Source organism: Canis aureus, chromosome 35 (genome assembly GCF_053574225.1).
Source record: "Canis aureus isolate CA01 chromosome 35, VMU_Caureus_v.1.0, whole genome shotgun sequence".
In the NCBI taxonomy this organism is placed as follows: Eukaryota; Metazoa; Chordata; class Mammalia; order Carnivora; family Canidae; genus Canis; species Canis aureus.
The window spans coordinates 6,047,685-6,067,513 of NC_135645.1; the positions used below are offsets into that span (position 1 = coordinate 6,047,685).

The 19,829-nt window shown below is 38.5% G+C and overlaps 1 long non-coding RNA gene across 1 annotated transcript in view; it reads left to right on the top strand.

The window, feature by feature from the left end:
• Positions 1-19,829, top strand: part of LOC144305291 (uncharacterized) — a 56,513-nt gene that overhangs the window by 1,566 nt on the left and 35,118 nt on the right. The window contains exons 2-3 of the long non-coding RNA XR_013372342.1: positions 778-876; positions 9,729-9,795. This is a non-coding gene — a long non-coding RNA (uncharacterized LOC144305291). The remainder of the gene's footprint in view (positions 1-777; positions 877-9,728; positions 9,796-19,829) is intronic.

Genomic DNA, 19,829 nt, shown 5'->3' on the forward strand with positions numbered 1-19,829 from the left:
GTTTAAGGAAGCACTGGGAGGCCCTTTCCTGCCATTTTAGGACTTCTTTTAAGATCTTGAAACCCTGAGGATATAATGGCTTATTTTCCAGACTCTGGTGTTAGGGAAAAATGTGGATTCATTGACTGCATGTTCGTCTTCTGTTTTTTCACAGTCCAAATATTTAGGTTTGGTTTTGTCATGAGATCTCTTATTACTGTGAGGGCTTTTCTCAAGGCACAGGAGGTGCTTATGTGCCACTGTTTCCAACAGTACTCAAAATGTACTTCTATTTACTTCACTATCTGTTTGCTCATCTAAGCACAGAGTATTTTATCTGGATCAGGTTCATCTGACAACTCCAGAGTGATTTTTCCACCCCTACATGCTCCAAATCCCTTACGCTAGGTGTTTTATTTTTCTGTCACCTCTTCATTGGCTCAGTTTTCTCAGAACTTTGTTTCTCAGAGCAAGTGTGACTCATGCCATGCTAAGTCAGCAGGGTGGCCAGGAGAAAGGGAAGCAGAGTCAAATTTGGGTCTATCCCTATTAGGGATGATGGCTCAGAGAGGAATAGTGTAAGACAAAAGACAAGTTGGTAGCCAAGGAATAATAGCCATGGGTATCAGACAATTACAATAAACCATGATGTGAGCTTTCATGGAGGTAAACGAGGCACAGTGGATGCTCCAACACCCATTCTCTCTCCCAGATTTTTGTTTTTCTCTTTCATCATATTTACTACTGAAAGGAGTGTGCATATTTAATTACCTCTTAAATGTATGTTCTTTCCTCTAGATTATGAGCTTCATGAGGGCAGGGGTCTTGCCTGCTTTGAATAAAGTAGTGAATCTACTGTATATCCAAAATTTATTCATCCACCATGCCTGAGACATAGTAAGTACTCAATATTAATTGAATAAATGAATAAATGAAATAACAGCCATTCTATTCTGAGAAGGAACAGGAATTGGATCTCATAGTAGATGCAATGTAGAAATGTTTAACAACAAATTAGAAATAGGTAAAAATATAGTTAGTGAATTACAAGATAGGGTAGAAAAAATGGCTAGAGAAAAAATAAACTGGAGAGTATAGATTAAAAGTTAAGAGGCAAGGAGGATAGTATGGGAAGACCTAACTCAATTAATCAGAACTGTAGTAGAAGAAAGAGAAATTTGGAGAAACAATATATGAAGAGATAATGGATCAAAATTTATTGGAAATGAAAACAGAAATCTCAATACAGCAATTTAAGAAGTTTAATGAAACCCAAGCAACATAAATAAAAAGCAACATACCTAGACACATCATATTGAACCTTCAGAATTCCAAAGACAAGGAGCTTTTAAAAGAACCCAGAATGAAAAAAAAAAAAGACAGACTGCTTTCAAAGGAGTGATATATATAGAAGTCAATTGACTTCTCAATATAACAAGGAAAGTTAGAAGACAGTGAGATGGTATCATCAAAAAAAAAAATTGCCAACATAGAATTTTATATCTCAAGAGTAAGGGTTAATAAACAAAACAGTTTTTTAACAGCAGACTCTCACTAAAAGATCTAATGCATATATCTTATATAGACTGAAGTGATCCTAGCGGGATCCTTAGATGGAAGGCCTACAGTTTGTGAAGAAATAAAGAACAGTTAAAGTAGTAAATATGTAGTTAAATTGACTATATAAAACAGTAATGATGCCTTGTGATATTAAAAGAAAAGCTATGATTAAAGCACATGTCAAAAATCATATGTAAGTTGGAAGGGGTTTAAATTTAATATGTAAGTTGGAAGGGGTTTAAAATTGGGAAGGGGTTTAAATTGTATTAAAAGTGTATTTGGGCCTTATATTGTCCAAGAGGAGATACTGATTAATTGTACACTTTGATATTTCTGTAGTTATTTCTGTAGTAATCTTTAAAACAATGGAAACAAAACATTTAATTTCACACATAGCAGAAGATAAAACTAGAATACTGGAAAATACTTTATCTAAGAGAAGGCAAGAAAGGAGAGAAAATATTTGAACTGAATGTAATAATGTAAATGCTGCATAACCTACTATTTTATATAATTAAAGCAAGTTTTAGATGAAATTTATAGCCTTAAGTAAGTAGATCAGAAAGGAAAGACCCTGAAGATCAATGGATAAATCATCTATTTCAAGAAGTTAGAAATAACATGATAAAATAAGCCAAAAGAAAACAGAAGGAAAGAAATAACAAATATAAGAGCAGAAATGAATCAAGTAGGAAACAGTATAAAATAGAAAGGATCAGCAAATCCAAAAGGTAGTTTATTGGAAAGACTAATAAAATTGGAAGAAAGGGGGGAAGAGCAAGGGAAAATAAAGGTATAAATAACTAATGTTAGGAACGACAAAGGAGTCATCGCAACAGATCTTGCACTCATTAATATGATACCAAGAAGATTGTATAAACAATTTTATGTCAATAAATTTGAAAAGTTAGATAGAGTGGACAAATTCCCAGAAAAATACAACAAACAAAACTGAGTCAAAGAGAAAAGGCAAATTTGAATAGTGCTATACTACTAAAGAAATTGAATCAGTAGCCAAAAATCTCCTTGTTAAGAGAACTCCTGGCACAGATCACTTTACCAGCAAGGTCTGTCAAACATTAGATATAGAAATAATTCTAGGGACACCTGGGTGGCTTAGCGGTTGAGCGTCTGCCTCCTGCTCAGGACGTGATCCTGGGATCTGGGATCTAGCCCTGCATCGGGCTCCCTGCATGGAGCCTGCTTCTCCCTCTGCCTGTGTCTCTGCCTCTCTCTCTCTGTCTCTCATGAGTAAATAAATAAATAAATCTCAAAAAAATAATAATAATTCTAGTATGAGACAAACTCCTTTAGAAAACAGAGAAGGAGTAGCATTTCTCTAACTCATTATTGGAAACTAATATACTTTGATACCAAAACTGGACTAGGACCAGAAAACTGGACAGGAGAGGAAAATTATCAGACATCTCCTGAAAATGGGTACAAAAATCTGAAGCCAAATATTTGACAAGCCAAATCTAGTCATGTATAAAAAGGATTAAAACCAAATTGCATTTACCTCAGAAACATAAAGTTGAATAACTTTAGAAATACAATTAATTTAATTTACTACATTAATGGAATAATGTAGAAAAATTATTGTCCCCAAAGATACAGAAAACCTTTTGATAACATTAACTATCCATTTATAATAATAGTATTAAAATCAATTAAACTGGAAATAAAAAGATATTTAATCTCATAATGAATATGTACAAAAACCTACCGCAGACGTTCTAATGGTGAAACATTGGAAAGCATCTCCTTTGAGATCAAGAATAAAGCAATGCCTACTATGACTTCTAATCAGCATTGTACTGAAAATCCTGGAAATACAGTAAGGCAAGGAAAGAAATAGATGATATGAAGATTAGAAAGGGAATAAAACTACCACTAGTCTCAGATGGCATGACTGTGTAAGTAGAAAACCTGAAAGAATCTATGGATAAATTAGTAGAATTAGAGCATTTAGGAAGTATTCTGAATATAAAATCAATGTACAAAAATAAATTGTAGTTCTAGATAACAGCAGCAGTTCAATGGACATGAAATAAAACTAATAATATTACATTAAGTGCCAAGGGTCATGTCTATCAAAAGATGAGCAAGTGAGCATGGCTACCATGGAGAAGATTTTAGCATTTTATTTATTTATTTTATTGAAAGACTTCAAAGAAGACATAAATGACTGGAGAGTATTCCCATATTCATAGCATGGAAAACACGATTTTGTGAAGATGCCCATTCTTTTTTTTTTTAAGACTTTATTTATTTATTCATGAGAAACAGAGAGAGAGAGAGAGAGAGAGGCAGAGACACAGGCAGGGAGCCTGACGTGGGATTCGATCCCAGGACTCCAGGATCACGTCCTGAGCTGAAGGCAGGTGCTTAATCGCTGAGCCACCCAGGCATCCAGAAGATGCCCATTCTTGACAATTTGATTCATAGTGTAGTAACAGTCAAAATTCAAAAAGATCATGATACCTGGGTGGCTCAGGGGTTGAGCAGATGCCTTTGGTTCAGGTCGTGATCCTGGGGTCCTGGGACCAAGTTTCCTCTGCCTATGTCTCTGCCTCTCTCTCTCTCTCTCTGTGTCTCTCATGAATACATAAATAAAATCTTTTTAAAAAATTCAGAAAGATCTTTTGTGGAACTTGGTAAGCAAATTCTAAAATACATATGAAAGTGCTAATGGCTAAAAATAGTCAAGAAACAAAGTGGAAGAACTGGTTTACCAGACTTCAGTTTATGACTTCTTGGTAAGCCCTAACCAGACAGTGTGGGAGTATCAGTGTAAGGATGGAAAATAGATAAATGAGTAAAACAGAGGGCTCCAAAACAGATCCTTGCATGTCTGGACAAGTGGCTTATGACAGAGGTAGTATATCAGAGCAGTGGAGAAAGGGTGGATTTTTTAGTAAACAGTACTGGGAATATAGGGTATCCAAATTGAAAAAAAACCTATTTGGGACATCTACTTCATACCATACACAAAAATAAATTGTAGACAGTACTTACATGTGAAAGGAAAAGACAAAAATATTTTAGGTGATAATACAGGAAGAGAATAACTTCATGACTTTGCAGGTAGGGACTGATTTCTTAAACAAGATACAAAAAAGCACTGATCATAAAGGAAAAGACTGATGCTTTTGACTACATTAAAATGATGAGCTTCTATTAATCAGAAGATATAATAAAAAGAATGAAAAGACAAGCTATGGGATAGGAGAGGATAATTATGTAAAACTGATAGGGATCCCTGGGTGGCGCAGCGGTTTGGCGCCTACCTTTGACCCAGGGCACGATTCTGGAGACCCGGGATCTAATCCCACGTCGGGCTCCCGGTGCATGGAGCCTGCTTCTCCCTCTGCCTATGTTTCTGCCTCTCTCTCTCTCTCTGTGTGACTATCATAAATTAAATAAATAAATAAATAAATAAATAAATAAATAAATAAATAAAACTGATAGAAAAACCTCACTAGTAATCAAAATATATCAAGAATTCCCATGAATCAAAAAGAAAAAGGTAGACAATCCAAGATAAAAACTGAATAAATGGACACTTCATAATACAGCAAATTGATTTAATAGTAATGGACAAACAAGCTATAGCATCAGGGCGGCCCACATTATTTGTCAGGCCTAATGCCAAATGAAAACACGCACACCTTCAAAAAGCAAGAATAAAGCTTTTTCCTTTCTTTTGTGGTTTTTCTCTACATGTCGTGGTGTTTATGATTACGCTCTCGTGGGTTCAGAGACACTCATGGGGCAAGTGCAGATCCTTCCAGGCACTTGGAGACACCATCTCATGACTCCATACTGGTGCAGGCATGAAACCCACCAACTGCTGGGTTACTCTTCACATCAGCTTCCAGACCTGGCCCCCAAAGTTGAGACAGTCATCTCCCCTTCTAACCCACAATGTATTGCAACTTCATGCCTGGACACGGTGGATGAGAAGTTCATCCCCATCAAGTCACCTATGACTTCACCATGGTATTCTTAGTCTAGGACAGGGACAGTTGTCACCATACTCCTCCCCAAATACTGTAATACACAATCCCGACCCTCTCTGTGCCCTTGTCCAGACCTCCAATGGGAGGTTAGCCATTGCTACATGGAGCTAGGATCAGGAAGCCTGGGATGACTGGGGTGGGGAGTAGTTAGCTGAAAATCTATTCCAGAAAGATGGTAGGAGGCAGGATCATTCTTGAATGAAGGCTTCAAGCCTGCAGCACATGCTGCATTGTTCCATCAGACTTCTCTTACAAAATTAAAATTCAAAGATAAAATTATTAAACCAAGAACAGGTCCTTCTGAGTGCGGGACCCCATATGAACCAGACTGCCCTGGTTGCATGTCTCATGAAGGAGACCTTGCATAAAATATTCATATGTTATTATTCATTATTATTCAATAATTATTATTATTATTCATGTTATTCATAACATGGAACACACACATAGTATATATAAATCTCACAAACATAATATAGAGTGAAGGAAATTAGTCACACATAAAAAACCATAGTATCGTTTTATTTACATAAAAGTTGGAAACTGGGGGAAATGAAATTATATTGTTTAGGGTCCACACGTAGGCTGCAAAACAGTAAATCAAAACAGAAAAGTTTTATCACAAAGATAAAGATTATCTTCAGGTGTAGGGGGATGGTGGGCTTGTGACCTCAGTTTTCCTATCTGTTCTTGATCCTTTTTAAAAAAAAAGATTTTATTTATTTATTCATGAGAGACAGAGAGAGAGAGAGAGAGAGAGGCAGAGAGAGAAGCAGGCTCCATGCAGGGAGCCCAATGCAGGACTCGATCCTGGACTCCAGGATCACACCCTGGGCAGAAGGCAGGGGCTCAACTGCTGAGCCACCCAGGCATCCCTGTTCTTGATCCTTTTTGGTTACATATGTTAGACAGGACCTCCGAGGGTGGGTCCATCTCCTTGTGACTAGGGGTACCATTTCTATGAGCCATCTCTAGGGATCACTGAGGTCCCCTGGCTGCTGTTCCAAATTTGCTGCCCATCACATTATTTATGCCCATTACCTCTGATGTTTAAGTGCTGCTCCTGCCCTATAGTATGCCAGGGTCCTGTCACCCCCATATTGTAAAGCCCACTCCCTAACAGCATCTGTCAGTCCTCATCTATGGAGAACGAATATTACTGGATTTTCAACAATGCATATGTCCCCTCTCACCAGCATATTTTTTACTGCCTTGGTTCATGACGTGTCTTCCAGACCCTCTTGATCAATAGAAAGTGATATGTTTTCCAGGTTTATGTAGCAGCCTCATTCTAGCATTTCAACTTCTCTAAGCCTTCTGAGCCTTTCTGCCCCAGTTTGCCATCACAGTTCTGGCATTTCTACTTCGATTATAATGGGCTACGTTTTTTTCCAATCTTCAAGTGCCATTTCCATAATATATTGGAAGTGTCACAACCCAGGACCCTTTTACAACCAGGTTTTAAATCCTCTATCTAGATTTTCATTCTTCCTCCCTTGATCCAGCATCCCCGGGACTCATTCCCAGGAATACTTTCCCATTTCTTGACAGTACATGGCAGTCAGGTCCTTCAGCTCTTTTGGTATAATTTTTCTCTGTTCCTTTAGCAAGCCTCAGACTTCCCAGTCAGGTTTTGCTTAGACTTGATATTAATGATGTATGTGTCCATTGGCCAGATGGAGGTGAGGGCAGATCAAGGCAAGAATTGCCTTAAAAAAAAAAGGGTTGCCTTAAAAACCAGGCACCTAGGTGACTCAGTCCATTAAAGGTCTGACTCTTGGTTTTGGCCCAGTTCATGACCTCATGGGTGGTGAGATTGATCCCTGCATTGGGCTCTTGGGCTAGAGCCTGTTTAATGATTCTCACCCTCTGCTCCTCCCCTCGCCTCAGAACAAGTAAAGAAACCTTTAAAAAAATTAGGGTTGCCAGCTGTAGCAAATGGAAGTACAAGATACAGGGAACTGGGATACTGAAAGAGTATTCATTGTTTATCAAATTCAACTGGGCATCTTGCACCTTATCTGGCAACCCTCCTTGTAACGCACTGCCTCATTGAGATCTCTTTATAACCTTTAAGCAGCAGGGGGGCTGTATCTTTCAACAAGGGAGAGTTGGTCACTTGTGCAGACCTAGAGGGTTCAGGCAATTCAAGGTTCTCGATAAATCCTCAGCCTAGTCTTCAGTCATGCCTCCCCTCCTGCTGTAGGAAATGAGTATCTCCTTAAATGTTGTCAAGGAGATACTCTGACTCTTCCATTGTTTAAAATTGTTCATTAATAAACTTGAGCCTGTGATTTTACTCTCTGCAAAGAATCAGTAGTGATTACCAAGAGCTGTCCGATTCCACAGTCCTTTTTTAAAGTCACTATTGCTCCCATACCCCTCAATTGCCCGAGATAGTAGTTCCTAAACTCGTCAGCGTGTTGAAATCACCTAGGAGCTTCTAAAAATATTGGTGCTGGTCTCCTTCCCCCTAACAAATTGTCATGTAAATATCTCATATGCAGTCTGAGATTAGGAATTTTTTGAGTCTACTCAAATTTTTTTAATCTACTTCCGCAGCATCCAAGCTAGTTCTCATTGTTATCCAGCTGATGAGTCGTTGAATTTCAGAAACTCACCTTTAGTGTCTACTTTCTAGAACCCTTCCTGGTACCAACTATTTTAGGTAGGGTTCTCTGAAGACAGGGAATCTTATCCATTAACTTGCTGGGAATGCTCTCATAAAAAAGAGACTGAGGAAGGAAGGATTGGGCAGGAATAAAACCCAGCAAGACTGCGGTCCTAGCTAGAGACTAACTGCAGGATCTAAATCCAGGGGAAGCTCCTGCTGTGGCGGAGTTAGCCCTGTCTTGAGGCAATGGGGCTGACCTTTTGTACCCCTACATCAGTTAATCATTGACTGAGGTCTGTCCCCAGAGGGAATGATGGGGGGCTGGTGGCTAGCTTCTTAGCCAGGGCCAGGGCTAGGGTGAGGGGAGCAGGGTAAAATTTGAAGGGGATGAAAATTCAGTAGTCAAGATGAATACTATTTTAATGCAATATTTTAAGTAAATCAAAATGAATAAAAAATCATAATGAACAAAATCAGATTTTAAAGATAAAATTAGGGGAGGAAGTTCCTATTTGGCCAAGGGCAATTTTCAGAATCAGAAGGCAGCTATGGGTTGTTTAGCGTCAACACTCACAGCACCCAGGGGGATGTGTGCATTAGCCAGATAAATGGGACCTGGGTTTGGGCGCCAACATTCATTATACCACTTTTCCCCATACAACATCTTGTCGTTTTTGAGTTTGAGTTGACTCCATTCCCCTGGGATTTTTGGGAGGGAGAAGTGAGAGCAATACTTGGACCTGTTTAATAAAGTCAGAAATCCCTAGTTATGGTGATTGGTTCAGGGATGAATTTATGACCCAAACAAACCTAATCAGCATCCTCTCAAGATTATTTCTGCTGAAGCTAACAAAAAAGATTGTCCAGACAACATAAGCTGGAACTTCTTGCAACTATCTTTCCTAGCTGTTTTGAAGAAATCTGCCTGTACTAGGAGAGGAGGTCAACATGCAAAGAAAATACAAGCCAAAATGAAACAGAGAGGAGGATATTGATCCTACCTTTAGACTCAGCTGGAGCAAGACTTTTCATTCTGTGATGTATCAATCAAGAATAGAAAGTCTGACTCAAGGAATGAAACCAACTTGAATCAAAAAGAATGGGAGGAGAGAAGAAGAGGGAGAGAGAAAAACTATTGGCTTACATAACCAAAAGTTTGGCTAGAAACAGGTCTGCATGATATCACCATGATCTATTGATCTCTTGCATCTGCTCTCTTAGGACTGGCTCCATCTTCAGGTTAAACATTGAATCAAACAAGAAGTTGCAGGAGAGATACTCCGGTGTCCTCAAAATCTACTTACCCTTTTGGCGATAGTTCCATGATTCCTGACTATTCATAACTGAATTCTTTCTTTACGAATTATTTCCTAGTATTACCAGTTTCTTTGCCAGTTCTGTCTACATGATCACTTATACCTGACTCTTAATGTAGGACTGCACCTCCCCATCCTGCCCCAGTACAGGAAAATACTTGTTCATTGCTGCTCTCATGCTTTGTCCCCCTTCTCTAAATTCTGATTACTACCCTATTTCATTATGCTTTCCTTTAGGTTCTCCCTTCTCAACAGGATCTTAAACTTCTGCAAGATGATACAGCGTTTCTTCCTTCTTCCCAAGGTAATATAAAATAAGCCATTTAACAGAGTGCCTGACATGTGGTATGCTCAATAAATAGCGATGATGATGATGATAATGACAACGATGATGATGACAACAATGATGCAGCACCCTTTCCTTACATAGGTTTGGGAAGATTTGATCAAACCAATGCTTAAGACCCTGATGCAACATATTCTTTTGTAACTTACCCATACTTGTAGTAAGTTCTGAATATAAGCAATTACTCAGTTGCTTACATTCACCTTGTTTCTTTAAGTCTTGCTACAATACTTTTTTTCCATCAAGACTCTTTAAACCCTAAGGACATTCACATATGTTAATCTGCCTACCTGGTTTGGACACAGGAATAGAATTTAACATAAAAAAAAAACATTTTTTTCCTTTCTAAATTGATAATGAGTCTCAAACCCTGAGACTATGACTCTAAGAGCGTTCAACGAATAAATTTAAAACTAGAGGAAAAAGTAAATCAGCAAAAAAACAAAAACTAAAACAAAACAAAAAAACCCCACTATTTTTTGATTGTTTGGAATGGCTTTTTTTTTTTTTTTTTTAATTATGTTTTCTCATCAATGGATACAGCTCAACTGTTCTACAGAGGTTGTGAGGCCTGAAGCCTGAGGGCAAATACTTGATGTGTGCAGTTAAAAAGTGGCAGGTGGACTGGTGAAAACAGCATGTAACTAGTTGTTGCCAGTTAGCATGGCAACACTACCCTGGCACGTTCTAATAAGAACCTTCAGATATATGCTGTGGGTTGCAAATATGAACTTAAAGAGTTTTATTTTATTTTTTTAAAGATTTTATTTATTTATTCATGAGAGACAGAGAGAGGCAGAGACACATAGGCAGAGGGAGAAGCAGGTTGCACATAGGGAGCCTGATGTGGGACTCGATCCTGGACTCCAGGACCACGCCCTGGGCTGAAGGCAGGCACTAAACCGCTGAGCCATCCAGGGGTCCCAAGAGATTTTTTGTTGTGGTTGTTGTTGTTGTTGTTGTTGTTGTTGTTGTTGTTGTTTTGATCCCAAGAGTTTTAATGATTTGGTAGCCAGTGCTCTGGAAGCAAAGAGCCTCTGCTTCCTGCTCTGTGTCTTTCACGTCTCATTTCTGAAATTACCTTTGCCCTACGCCCATACTGGATTTATGATATAGAAGAGGATCTTTTCATCTTGATGACTATATCAAGGACTGTGATTGACTGGTTGAAAGATAACAGTTTTATTATTGACTACTTAATGTTTTCATTTTATTAAAGAATCTAGTTATTTTTCCCTTCTTTAAATTTTAATTCTAGTGTAGTTAACATACGTGTTATATCAGTTTCAGGTGTACAATATAGTGATTCAACGCTTCAATATATTATTCAGTGCTCATCACGATATGCGTACTCTTAATCTCCTTCACTTATTTCACATCTTCTCTCCCTCTGCTCTGGTAACCATCTGTTCTCTATAGTTAAGGGTTTGCTTTTTGGATTCTTGCTCTCTTTTTCCTTTGTTCTTTTGTTTCTTAAATTTCACATATGAGTGAAATCATGTATTTGTCTTTCTCTAACTGGCCTATTTCGCTTAGCGTTATCCTCTCTAGCTCCATCCATGTTGTTGTGAATGAGATTTCATTCTTTTTTATGGCTGGATAATATTCCCTCACAAATATATACATAAATGTATCTTACCTCTTCTTTATCCATTCATCTATTAATGGACATTTGGGCTGCTTCCAAAATTTGGCTATTGTAAATAATGCTGCAATAAGTAATGCATGCATCTTTTTGAATTAGTGTTTTTGTTTTCTTTGGGTAAGTACTCAGTAGTGGAACTACTGGATCATATGGTAGATTTATTTTTAATTTTTTGTCGAACTTCCATACTATTTCTCAGGGTGACTGTACCAGTTTACATTCCTACCAACAGTGCATGAGTGTTCTTTTCTCTCTACATCCTCACTAATTTGTTGTTTTTTGTGTTTTGGATTTTAGCCATTCTGACAGTGTGAGTTGATATCTTACTGTGGTTTTGATTTGCATTTCCCTGATGATGAGTAATGTTGAGCATCTTTTCATGTGGCTATTGGCCATCTGTATGTCTTCCTTGGAGAAGTATTTGTTCATATCTTCTGCCCATTTACAAAAAAAAAGATTTATTTATTTTTATTTATTTGAGAGACAGAGAGTGGAGGGAGGGGCAGAGGGAGAAAGAGAGAAAATCTCAAGCAGGCTCCACCCTGAGTGCAGAGCCTGATGTGGGGCTCAATCTCATGACCTTGAGATCATAGCCTGAGCTGAAATCAAGAGTCAGATGCTTAACTAACTGAGCCACCCAGCCAACACTCTTCTGCCCATTTTTAAATTGGATTATTTGTTTCTTTGGCATTGAATTTTGTAAGTTTTGATACTAACACTTTATCACATATGTCATTTGCAAATATCTTCTTCTCCCATTCCATAGTTAGTCTTTTAATTTTGATGATTATTCCCCTCACTGTGCAGAAGCTTTTTATTTTGATGTAGTCCCAATAGTTTAATTTTGCTTTTGTTTCCCTTCCCTCAAGAAACATATCTAGAAAAATGTTGGCTACAGCTGATGTCCAAAAAATTATTGCCTGTGCTCTTTTCTAGAATTTTTATGGTTTTAGGTGTCACATTTAGGTCCTTAATCCATTTTGAGCTTGTTTTTGTGTGTGGTATAAGAAAATGGTCCAGTTTCAATCTTTTGCATGTAGCTGTCCAGTTTTCCCAAAACCATTTGTTAAAGAGACTATCTTTTTTGTCAGTGCATATTCTTGCCTCCTTTGTATATGAGTAATTGATCATATAATCATGGGTTTATTCAAAGAAGATGGATTTATGCTATTTTTAGTCTGGTAGCTATACCTGAATCATCTCACCTTTCCAACATAGTTTAGGATTTCTTTCATCCCATTCTAATTGAGTGCAGAGAACTCCTGTGGTCCATCTCTCCTAAAGCAGCTCCCTTAACTTTCTTTCCTCATCATTTGGATTTGCCTCTATAGTGGAATCTACTTAGCCCTGCCCCTGATCTGATTGAGCTCAGGCACCAGGATCCAGCCTGGAAATATAAGGAGGCTTTTCTAATTCAGCAACTTAGTAATGCCAAACTTGTAGGGGCTAATTATGCCAGTTTTCTAAGTGGTTTTCCTGCCTCCAATTTGTACACTCTTACCCTCCAAAATCATTTTCTGTATGATTGCCCTCTAAGGCAGAGGTCTTCCAACATCTGGACTGGGCTCCCCTGGCCATTGAGAGACCCCCTTTCTCTCTCAGCCTGACTGCAGAGAATTTCATGTTATATTTAGTAAGGGCAGAACTTTCTGTCACTTTGACAGAGAAGTAGGTATTCTTGAGTCTGAAAAAAATCTTGACAAAGATAAAGGCCTTAAAAAGATGACTTTGGCTTCAGTAGTAAGTATAGAAAGGTCCCATGCATGTAAGGTGATTGAATGGGTCATATCAGTCCCTGGGTTGAGATGCTGAGAGAGGGACTTCTTTAAGTGAAGCTGTTGTAGGAGGAATTATAGGAGCATTTCTGGCTTTCAGCAGGGTGTGGAGGGACTTCTGGGCTGAGTGTTATATGAAAGAATCCACACGCATCACTGTTACTCCATGATGGCTTCCTGTTCCCATCCTGCGACTATTAATGCTCACTTACCATCCCCCAACCCATCCTACTGCCACAAGCTACACAATTGCTTGTTTGCTGGATCTCCTCCCCTCCCCTCCTCCTCCTCTTTCTCTTTCTCTCTCCTCTCAAATGCATAATCCTCATCTTTTGGATTGCACTTGATATTATGAAGTAGGTAGGTATTATTAACTCTATTTTACATATAAGAAAACCTAGAATCAGAGAGAGTAAGTTGCTCAAGGTCACATGCCAACTATAGCAGTGCCAGGTCTATCTGACCCCAAAGTCCGTGCTCTTGCTGCATTATAATCTGTCGACACCCATTCTCCAGCGTTTCCAGCTAACAGGAAGCATAGAGGAAGGACACTACAAGGTGGAAAGCACTGACCTGAAGATCAGGAACTCCTGAAAGATCAGGAGTTCTGGTGCTGGCTTTCTTTGTTTGGTTACTCCCTCACTTCTCTGCTCTGGCAAGAGGGGAAGGGCTCCACTGGATGCTTTCTATATTTCTTCTATGTCTAATAGACTGTTAAGACACTTCAGTGACTTATTACTTTATACTCTCTATATTTTGGAAACTTATGAGTTCACAGTGTGTCATCTCAGGAACAGTGCTATAAAATCAGATCATGGGAAAAGAAGCCACTTTGCCTCATGCAATGGATAGGAGTAAGCTGGCACTCCTGCCAAGGTGGAGAGCTACTTTCTGAAATAACTTCACATATATTTTTAAGGGCTTCTTTTCACAATAAAACATTTAAAAGTAATGAGCACTCTAATCTTTGTCATGTTGCACTTGTTTATAAAAAACACTATACTGTTCTTGTGTATATGCAAATAGGGAACAGTGCAAATGGTGCCAGGATGAAGAAGGCACGGGTACTTATTTTTTTTCTAAAAACATCATTAGTAGACAGCCTTGACCCAAGACACAGCATCTATATTTCCCTCAACTCTGTGATTCTGATTTATACTTTACAGGTGTAGAGCCCTAAAAAACTAAGATGTATTCCCCATTCTTCATTCATTAAAGATAATTTATTAATTGCTGTAATCAAAAGTATAGGTTAATAGGAAATAATTGCAGAAGTGGGAAATTTTATGTGCTTTTTCATAAGATGTGAAAACTACTGATTCTGATCTTTTTTCTGTTTCATTCATTATCTCTGCCTTTTATCCTTAATGCTTGTGAACACACCGTTTGCAGATAAATATTTTCTTAGCAAATATATAAGGAACCACCAAAAATAATTGCTCACATAATTAGAAATGTTTTGCTACGTGCTGGCAAACTTAAAGCATAGCAAGGTTCAGAAATGTTCCTTTAAACAGTTTTCCTTTTTTATGCTACTTTAACTTTGCCTACCCATCTCTGAACGAGTCTTCATTTTCTGTTTCTACATCTCTCCAGATCCTGCTTCTCAATTCCTGTGGTATCCAGCTTCTACCTCCCATGAGGGCTGAGGACTGTTTGAGTTCTTTTAAGCCCTATGATTCCATGAAATGAGAGGTTTTACTTAAGTTAATGAGGATGTCTACTAAAATTAAGGAGTAGATATAGGGCACACCTTTACCTCCTGTGTAGGACCATGTGACTGTAATCCTGCTTCCTGTTGGCTGGGAAGACCTGGTCTGGTGTGACTGCTCTGAAATAATGGTCTCAGAAGGCTGAGATGGGTCAAGGGATGATTATCTTGGGTGGCCAGAGGCAGCTTTTCTAGGGAGTGGATCTAAGCCATATTTAGAGTGGGAAACTAAGGTTTTAACCTTGGGGAAGGAGATGATTGTCAGGTCTGAGTGGTATGGAAGGACAGGAGGCAATTGATTAGGACAGGAGGCAACTGGCAAAGCTAGGACAGTTGGGAGAAGTTGGCATGTAGAGAATGAAACTACCTAGACCAAGTGGTTTAGGACTAAGGTGCTGTATCACAAAATAACACTGGCTTATTTAGTGGCTTGAAGTTTCCCTGTGAAACCTGGAGCTCCTCTGTATGTTGGCCAATGGCCAGAATCATGATGGTTGGTAGGGAAGGAAAGTTTTATTTTATTTTTTATTTTTTTATTTTTATTTTATTTTATTTTATTTTATTTTATTTTTTTTTTTTTTGGGAAGGAAAGTTTTAGATTAGGAATGAATTATTGCTGGAAGGGGTATTCTGTGATCCAAATATATGGTGTCACTACACAGCCTGGGGAGTGGTTAGGTATGTGGCCCAACAGAGGTAGTGGTATTTGAGCCACGCTTTACTAATAAACAAGGGTTCAGTAAACAGAGAAATATGGGGAGAAATATTGCAGAGATATACAATAGCATAAATGGAAGCAAACTGGATAATACAGGTTATATTTCAGAAATTATTTTAGTAGCTAAATGTGGCAGTATTATGATTTTCTGATATGATGAGAAGAGGGAAAAATAAGATTGGTAAACAGTTGCGTTAGTTTCAAGTCACATTGTTAATGACTTTGGATGTTAAACTGAAGGCACTCAGTGGTAGAGTCCTAGAATAGTGAAGTTCTAAGTACAATGGTATTAATCTACATCTACATCTACATATACTTATTTAATTATTTAATTTAATTTAATTTATTTAATTTAATACACATATTTAATTCCATTACCTTCTGAGATTCCACTAAAACTAAAGAAAAATTATTTTTTAATTTAAATGGAAAAATGTAACAGCACAAGAATAAGAAAGGAGACTGCAGTTTGGGATATGAAAAGTAGATGGATACGTGGTAACTCAAGGCAGGATAGCCACGTCTTACCTGTTGGTGCAGAAACCCAAAAAACAATCCAGTTTATACTCCAGAATCATCAAAAGCCTCAGGAACTGGCAGGCCTGAGAACCAATTGAGGGTGAAGGTTGGGGGAAAAAATAAGGACCCAAATAAGGAAGACTGGGTAAAAGTTGTTTGATAGTAAGTTAGAGCTGAGCTCTTCTTTCCCACTCCACACTACTGGGCAACTTCCCTCTCCCACCCTGGCAAAAGTCTAGGGTCTGTTCTCTGGAGAGGGTAAAGCAGAAAATGTTTCAGTTGGGAAACCTCTCACACATTCGAAGATGCAGTTGCCATATTGAAAACATATAGATTAAGTACATTTATTCATACTGAATAAAGCCTGCAGAGACCCCACCACTATCACATGTACACGCACATACGTACACACACATGCACACACACACACAGATCTCTTTTCTCTCACTTGGCTCCTAAAGTGCTGATTGCCAGACTTTCCCCTTCCAAGCAAGATACTAGAAAACTACCAGCAGAAGAAGAAAGATCTAAATACGGTTTGCTACCAAAGGCCCACCTAGATCCCTTTACTGTAATGCTAAGATTAACAAGCTCATCCAAAGACTTGGGTCCTCAAAACTAATTTTTAATTTCTTACTCTTAATCATGAACAGACAATCAAGTTTCATCAGACATCTGAGGAATCCTCCAACACGGATAATATAGACCAAAGGAAACAAACAGAAAGAAACATCTTGAAAGACATAGAGATAAGGGAGGGAAAATAAGACTTAAACAATCTATCAACATCTTCAGAGAGTCAAGAGATGATATTGCAACAATGAAGAACAGACTCCTTGCAGAAAGAAACATTCAGAGAACAAAAAAGAGCACTTGAAAAATTAAAATATGATAGCAGAATACAACAGAAAGTCTGAAAGATAAACTTCAGGAAATCTTTAAGATATAGAAAAAAGGCAAAAAGATGGGAAAGAGGAGAGAAAGATAAGAAAATGAGAAGATCAGTCTACGAGATCCAACACAGGAATCCATATCCTAGAATGAGAGATGAGTGAAATTGAGGGGAAAAAACAATCAATGAAATAGTTCAGGAAAATTTCCCTAGAGTGAAGGATATGCATTTTCAGACACAAAAGGCCATCTTAGTGTAAATCACAGTACATGAACCTGTGTTTCATTACAGAATTTAAGAACACTGGACATAGAAGATCTTAAATGCTTCCACATAAAAAGATTTGGAGTCAGAATTTCTATAGCTTTCTCAGGAACAATACTGAAATTAGAGACAATGGAAATAATTTTTAATCCAAAATTCCATATTAAGCCAAATGATTAATTGAGAGAGTAGGATAAAGACATTTCAGATACACAATATCTCATTAATTTCCCATATATCCTTCCTCAGAAAGCTACTGATATATATGTAACAACAAAATGAGGGAGTAAATCAAGAAAGACAAAAACGATACACAGGAAATGGGAGATCCAGTTCAGGGTGACTGTTGTTGCAGTTGATTAAGCATCTGACTCTTGGTTTCAGCTCAGGTCACGATCTCAGGGTCATGAAATTGAGCCCCATTTGGGCTCCTGTGCTTAGTGTGGAGCTTACTTGAGATTCTCTCTCTTCCTCTGCCCCTTCCCCCATACCCAATCCCTTGTTTGCAAACCTCCTCTATTAAAAAAAAACAAACTGGGGATCCCTGGGTGGCTCAGCAGTTTAGCTCCTGCCTTCGGCCTGGGATGTGATCTTGGAAACCTGGGATTGAGTCCCACGTCGGGCTCCCTGCATGGGGCCTGCTTCTTCCTCTGCCTGTGTCTCTGCCTTTCTCTCTCTCTCTTTCTCTGTGTGTGTGTGTCATGAATAAATAAATAAAATCTTTAAAAAAAATAAAATAAAAATAAACTGTGTTTAAGGATAGTGCAGGATTCTATATCTCTCAATATTTTTTCTTATGGAGTGAACAGGCAGGCATGGTGAAAGCCAATGGAATCTCACTTGTTTTTAATATGAAGGATTATATGGAAGGCTGATGTCTTTCTTAATCATCTTAGCAGTCTTATGTTTAGGCTGTTTAGTTGCTCGGGTGTAGAATACAACCAAATCTACCTGAATAAGGGGAAAATATGTACACACACATTTGTGTGTATGTGTATATTTATGTACATTATTTTTACATATGTATATGTACACACACACAGGCGTAGTATGTCTATGGAAAGATACATAAGAATCTGAAGATCATAGTTGCCTCCAAGAGGCTAGGGAAAAGGAATGTGAGGAAATCCTTTTTTCACTATTTATCTCTTTGTTCCTTTTGATGTTTTGGACAGAATGCAGGTTAAAAGAGACAGTAGACTGGGATCAGTTGGGTAGTGATGGTCACACTCTTGGATTGAGGAAATAAGGATCTGAATGAGAAGAGAAAGAGTGGTTGCTGAAGTCAGAAGAATTTTTGCTTGGTCTTGTGATAATTAAATGTGGCAGGAAGGTGGGATGACAGTGGGTACTGAAGGTAGGAGGACAGCAGTCAGAGATGAGTCTTTGCTTTCTAGCTCAGGTTACCAAATTTGAGAACACTGAGTGGATGAAACTGGCTTCAGAATGGCAGAGGAAGGAAGGTTGATTGCAAAAGAATAAGTGGTAGGGATGGAGGGGGAGGAGTTGGAGGCAGTAGTTGTAGTTCACTTTCCCTCTGACCAAAAACTCATTTCCGTGGGTCATATCATGTGCCTTATCATCCACAGCTTCTGGACTTATGAGATGATAGAATGGCTTCTGGAAAACTCAGTGATGCATTCTCTGCAGGCACCACCTCAGAGGGCTGAGGGAGTGTAGGATGTAATACAGGCACTCAACCTGCAACCGGCTAAAATGTTGTCCCTTCTATGGCTGGAAAACAAAGGGGTAGAAAGAATGATGCTTTGCAAAATTTTCTCCAGCTCTGTCACTTACTAAGTTAGTGACCTTGGGTTAATTGCTTTGACCTGTCCATGTCTAGGTTTCCTCATCAACAAAATGGTCATGATATCCCAATACCTACATCACAGGGTCATTGTGGAGAATAATGGAATAATGAGTTTAACAGTTTAGAAGAGTCCCTGGTACAAGGTAAGTACCAGGATTGTTAACTAGTATTGTTAGTATACTTCATGACCTCTTTTGAGAGCCTTTTGGCTTTTCTTTTCTATTTTTTAAAATATTTATTTATTTGAGAGAGAGAAAGAGAGCATGAGTGGGAAGGGCAGAGGGAGAGGGAGAGAATCTCAGGCAGACTCCTCGAGGAGTGTGGAGCCCAACATGGGGCTTGATCCCATGACTCTGAGATCATGACCTGAGTGGAAACCAAGAGTTGGATGCTCAACCCACGGAGCCACCCAGATGCTCCTTGGCTTTTCTTTCCCCAGATTTGGAACATAGAAAATCTAGAGAATTTAATATATAAAGGGGGAATATTTTCACCAGAGGGCATGTTAAAGTTTCATTCAGTCTTTGAACAAATAGCTTTGAGGTACTCTTGGGTGTCCAGGCTTCCTTGGTGAAGAAATTAGACACACTGTTGCCCTCACAGAGCCTAGAGTTTTCTTTTTTCAGAATTTCCCTGGGTCTCCTCAGATGCCATATAT